This window comes from Ailuropoda melanoleuca, chromosome 5 (genome assembly GCF_002007445.2).
Source record: "Ailuropoda melanoleuca isolate Jingjing chromosome 5, ASM200744v2, whole genome shotgun sequence".
NCBI classification, from domain to species: Eukaryota; Metazoa; Chordata; class Mammalia; order Carnivora; family Ursidae; genus Ailuropoda; species Ailuropoda melanoleuca.
The window spans coordinates 70,860,597-70,865,723 of NC_048222.1; the positions used below are offsets into that span (position 1 = coordinate 70,860,597).

A 5,127-nucleotide genomic window follows, 5' to 3' on the forward strand; every position below is an offset into this window, starting at 1 on the left:
CCCCGCCCCACCCCGCTGCCCCGCTCGGCCGAGCGGAGGCCACTGCGGGGCCTCAGGGGGGCCCAGGGCGCGTCCGGGCGCGGGAGACGGGCGGCCTCCGCAGGGCAGCTGCGGGCGCCGGGCTCACACAGGCCCGGCCGTCACTTACCGGCGCCTCATGGTACCGCGGCGCCTCAGCCCAGCCCCGGCACTGACCAACTGCGCCCGGCAGCCCGGAACGTCCCTCGGCTCCCGAGCCGAGCCCCACTCGGAGCCATTCAAACGCGGCCGCGCGCGCAGCACGCCGGGATAGCTTCCCGGGGGCGGGGGGGGGGGTGTCTGGCCGGCTCCGCCCAACGCTGGCTCCGCCCTCCTTGGGTCGCGCGGTACCGGAGGGAGGGGGAAGAGGACGTGTGGCCATCGTGCCCCCTGGTGGCCACGGGCACGCACGGCAGTCTTGCAACGGATTGGCAAATAATGCGGCTTAGGAACTGAGGGTGGACAGGAGCCAAAAAATGACCCCGAGCTAGTGACAGTCTGGTGACGGAGACCATGCCTTAAGTGTCCCAGGAGATGAAACAATCTGCTATAAAACTATGGTGTAAGGAGAGATTTATTCACTCACCCCCATTTAAATGCACTAAGGCTAAGTAAAAGCATGGCCCCTAGAGCTATGTGACCTTGGGCAAGTCACATAAATTCCTGTGTACTTTGGTTTGCCCGTCTGTATAATGGGGATTATAACAGTATCTGCCTCATAGTTGTGAGGATTAAACGAATTCATACATATAAAATGCTTAGAGGAATGTGTCTGGCATATAGTAAGCACTATACCATTGTTAGCTATTATGTTTCCATTCGCAATATGTGTCAGACTCTGTGCTAGACTCTTAAGAACACAAGAAAAATGTATGATGAAAACCCTATCCGCAGGAAGCGAGCTCAGGCTCTTTGGTATGGGAAACACTAGAATATGAGGTTAGGGTTGGGTCTGTCCCTCACCTACTTTTAATCACTAAGGAAAATTCTCTTCATCGTAGAAGAGATAGAGTGTACCCATCTTCAAAGGTAAGCCACTGGTCAGGGTTAACCAAATTGTGACAGGAGCAAGATTGTCTCTACTGGGCTTCTCACCCCTTGCAGAAGCCAATCAAGTGATGTATTTTTTGTATTTTTTTACATTGGTATTAGTGATGTGTACATATATTTTATGTTCAGTTAGCCAACACATAGTACATCATTAGTTTTTGATGTAATGCTCAGCAATTCATTAGATGCATATAACACCCAGTGCTCATCACAACACATGCCCTCCTTAATAACCGTCACCCTGTTATCCCATCCCCCCACCCCCCTCCCTTCTGTAACCCTCAGTCTGTTTAAGAGAGTCCAGAGTCTCTCATGGTTTGTCTCCCTCTCTGATTTCTTCCCTTTCAGTTTTCCCTTCCTTCCCCTATGGTCCTCCAAGCTATTCCTTACGTTTCACATATGAGTGAAACCATATAATTGTCTTTGTTTGCTTGATTTATTTCACTTAGCATAATCCCTTTCAGTTCCATTCATGTTGATGCAAATGGTAGGTATTCATCCTTTATGATGGCCGAGTAATATTCCATTGTAGGTATGAACCACATCTTCCTTATCATTCATCTGCTGAAGGACATCTCGGCTCCTTCCACAGTTTGTCTATTGTGGACATTGCTGCTATGAACGTTGGGGTACATGTGCCCCTTCTTTTCACTACATCTGTATCCTTGGGGTAAATACCTAGTAGTGCAAGGGCTGGGTGGTAGGGTAGCTCTATTTTTAATGTCTTGAGGAAACTCCATACTGTTTTCCAGAGTGACTGTACCAGCTTGCACTCTCACCAACAGTGTAAGAGGGCTCCCTTGTCTCCACATCCTCGCCAACATTTATTGTTTCCTGTCTTGTTCATTTTGGCCATTCTAACTCGTATAAGGTGGTATCTCATTGTGGTGTTCATTTGTATTTCCCTGATGGCTAGTGATGTCGAATATTTTTTCATGTGTCTGTTGCCCATTTGTATGTCTTCTTTGGAGGAATGCCTATTCATATCTTCTGCCCATTTCCTGACTGGATTATTTGTTTTTTGGGTGTTCAGTTTGAGAAGTTCTTTATAGATCTTGGATACCAGCCCTTTATCTGTAATGTCATTTATAAATATCCTCTCCCATTCCATAGATTGCCTCTTAGTTTTGTTGACTGTTTCCTTTGCTGCACATAAGCTTTTTATCTTGATGAAATCCCAATAGTTCATTTTTTTTTTAACAGATTTTTTATTTATTTATTTGACAGAGATAGAGACAGCCAGCAAGAGAGGGAACACAAGCACAGGGAGTGGGAGGAAGAAGCAGGCTCATAGTGAAGGAGCCTGATGTGGGGCTCGATCCCATAACGCCGGGATCACGCCCTGAGCCGAAGGCAGACACTTAACCGCTGTGCCACCCAGGCGCCCCCCAATTGTTCATTTTTGCTTTTGTTGCCCTTGCCTTTAGAGACTGTCTTGAAAGAAATTGCTGTGGCCAATGTTGAAGAGGTTACTGTCTATCTTCTCCTCTAAGATTTTGATGGATTCCTGTCTCACATTTAGGTCTTTCACCCACTCTGAGTTTATCTGTGTGTATGGTGTAAGAGAATGGTCCAGTTTCATTCTTCTGCATGAGGCTGTCCAATTTTCCCAGCACCATTTATTGAAGAGACTATCTTTTTTCCATTGGATATTCTTTCCTGATTTGTTGAAGGTTAGTTGACCATAGAGTTGAGGGTCCATTTCTGGGGTCTCTATTCTGTTCCATTGGTCTATGTGTCTGTTTTTGCACCAATACCATGCTGTCCTGATGATCATAGCTTTGTAATATAGCTTCAAGTCAGGCATTGTGATGCCCCGGCTTTGGTTTTCTTTTTCAACATTCCCCTGGCTATCTGGGGTCTTTTCTGGTTCCATGCAAATTTTAGGATTGTTTGTTCCAGCTCTGTGAAAAATGTCAATGGTATATAGATAGGGGTTGCATTGAAAGTGTAGATTGCTCTGGGTAGCATAGACATTTTAACAATATTTGTTCTTCCAATCCATGAGCATGAAATATTTTTCTATCTCTTGTGTCTTCCACAAATTCTTTCATCAGTGTTCTGTAGTTTCGAGAGTATATATCCTTTACCTCTTTGGTTAGGTTTATTCCTAGGTATCTTATGGTTTTTGGTGCTATTGTAAATGGAATCAATTCCTTAATTTCTCTTTCTTCAGTTACATTGTTAGTGTATAGAAATGCATCTGGTTTCTGTGCACTGATTTTGTATCCTGCCACATTCAAGTGGTGCATTTTTGATGAAACGTTTCCTCAATGCAATTACTACACTCCTTGACTCACTTTTTTAGGCTCTTTTTTTCTGAACTTTCCAGGGCTTGCCTAAGGAATGGGTTGTTTACATTTGGTTCAGCAATATTTTTGAAGGCCTACCATGTGCCAGGCTGACATTGTACCAGCTGCCACAGATAGCCTGGAGGAGCTCATAGTGGCTTGGACAAGCAGGAAGAAATCATTCCAATACGCTGTAGTGAGTGCAATCATAAAATATATATCCTAAACACTGTGGGAGTTCAGAGCAATGGGAGGCCTGGTAGACAAACTAATCAGAAATAAGACATCATTAGATGATACAAAACAATGTATTTTTCTTTCCTAGTAACTTAATGCAAAGAATTAAGTAATGATGAAAATTTGGACTACTACTTTAGGTTGGTGGGAGAAATCTCTTAAGATATATTTTGCCTAAGTAATGCCTTTGAGAGCCAAGCACAAGCAGGCACATGCCTATGCGTGGGGCCACACCTGTAACAGGCAGGACTATTGAGACTCCAGCAGCGTGAGTGAGGGAGGGGAGCAGGGGCCCTGGGTTCTTCGGGTGTGCAATATAGAACATTCCTCGAGTATGACTTCCACTAAGCAGGTGTGCTATTTTGAAGAAAATAAAAATTCAACACACATGGGTGAAGTCACTTTCTCTCAAGCTATTTATTCATCACTGTCATCATAAACAGGAATTTCCTGATGACCCAAAAAAGGCATTGTGTGGGGTCCTCATCAGAAGAGGAGGAAAAGAGTGTAAGACACAGTACTTTGCCTCAAGGGAGGCTGGTTGATGAGAGAAGACAAATAATGGAGTCCTAGGACTCAAGTGAATTTGCTGTATTAACATAGAAAGATCTCAGCTAAAATAAAGCCTTGGGTTGTCCGAGGCCGGAGGATAACCCTGATATTCCCATTTCTATGGCTTCTTAGGGCACAGTCTCTCAGGCAGCTTGTCTCCAGACTCAGGTTCTGAGGTTACACCGGTGATGAACAGCCCTGACCCATAGATCTCATGTGGCTGCCACGTGTCAACATAATTTAAGGTGAAAATAAAGAAATTTGCCTTCCTATTGCTATGTTTTAAATATACACCATTTTAGTGATGAGAATGCAGGTCAGTTTTCTTCATTGACACTTTTTAGTCAACCAAAGCTGAATTTTTTTCACTTGGAGCCCAATCAAGTTTTTTTTCTTTTACAGATTAAAAAAAGATTAAAAAAAAAAAAAAAAGAGGGGCACCTGGCTGGTTCAGTTGGTAGAGTATGCAACTCTTGATCTTAAGTTTGTGAGTTCAAGTCCCACATTGAGTATAGAGATTACTTAAAAAAATAAATTAAAAAAAGTGCAGCCCATACATATTTTTATTATCCCTCCACCAGTCCTTGTGCAGAGAAAGGTATTCACTGCTTGCCCTCACCTTGAGCAGTCTCCAAGGAAATTTACTCCTCTGGCCATTCCCTCATTCCCTCCTTCTGAATACCTTATATTCCTTGCATCTGAATGAACAGGCAGCTAAGTCAGCCTTTCTGTCCCCACCCCCTCTGCCTTTCTTATGGACGTCGTACAGGGGTGTATAGAGTAACCCTGACCATAAACCCCCATATGAGAAAAGAACTCTCATGCAATGTCTCATGCCTCCTTCTAACTGGACCATTGCAGGTCATCATGGGGGAAGATTTGAAACGAGCCTGAGAAGCTGGACAGGATTTTGACAAGCAGGGTGCTCTGAACATTCTGGGGGAGGGAGTGCAAAGTAAGTTCTAGCAGCACTGTCTGT

General features: G+C 44.5%; 1 protein-coding gene across 1 annotated transcript in view; it reads right to left on the minus strand.

The window, feature by feature from the left end:
* Positions 1-293, minus strand: part of KATNBL1 (katanin regulatory subunit B1 like 1) — a 40,841-nt gene extending 40,548 nt beyond the window's left edge. Inside the window, exon 1 of the mRNA XM_034661216.1 lies at positions 149-293. The gene's annotated coding sequence lies outside the window, so the exon portion shown is untranslated. The remainder of the gene's footprint in view (positions 1-148) is intronic.
* Positions 294-5,127: the final 4,834 nt, after the last annotated feature.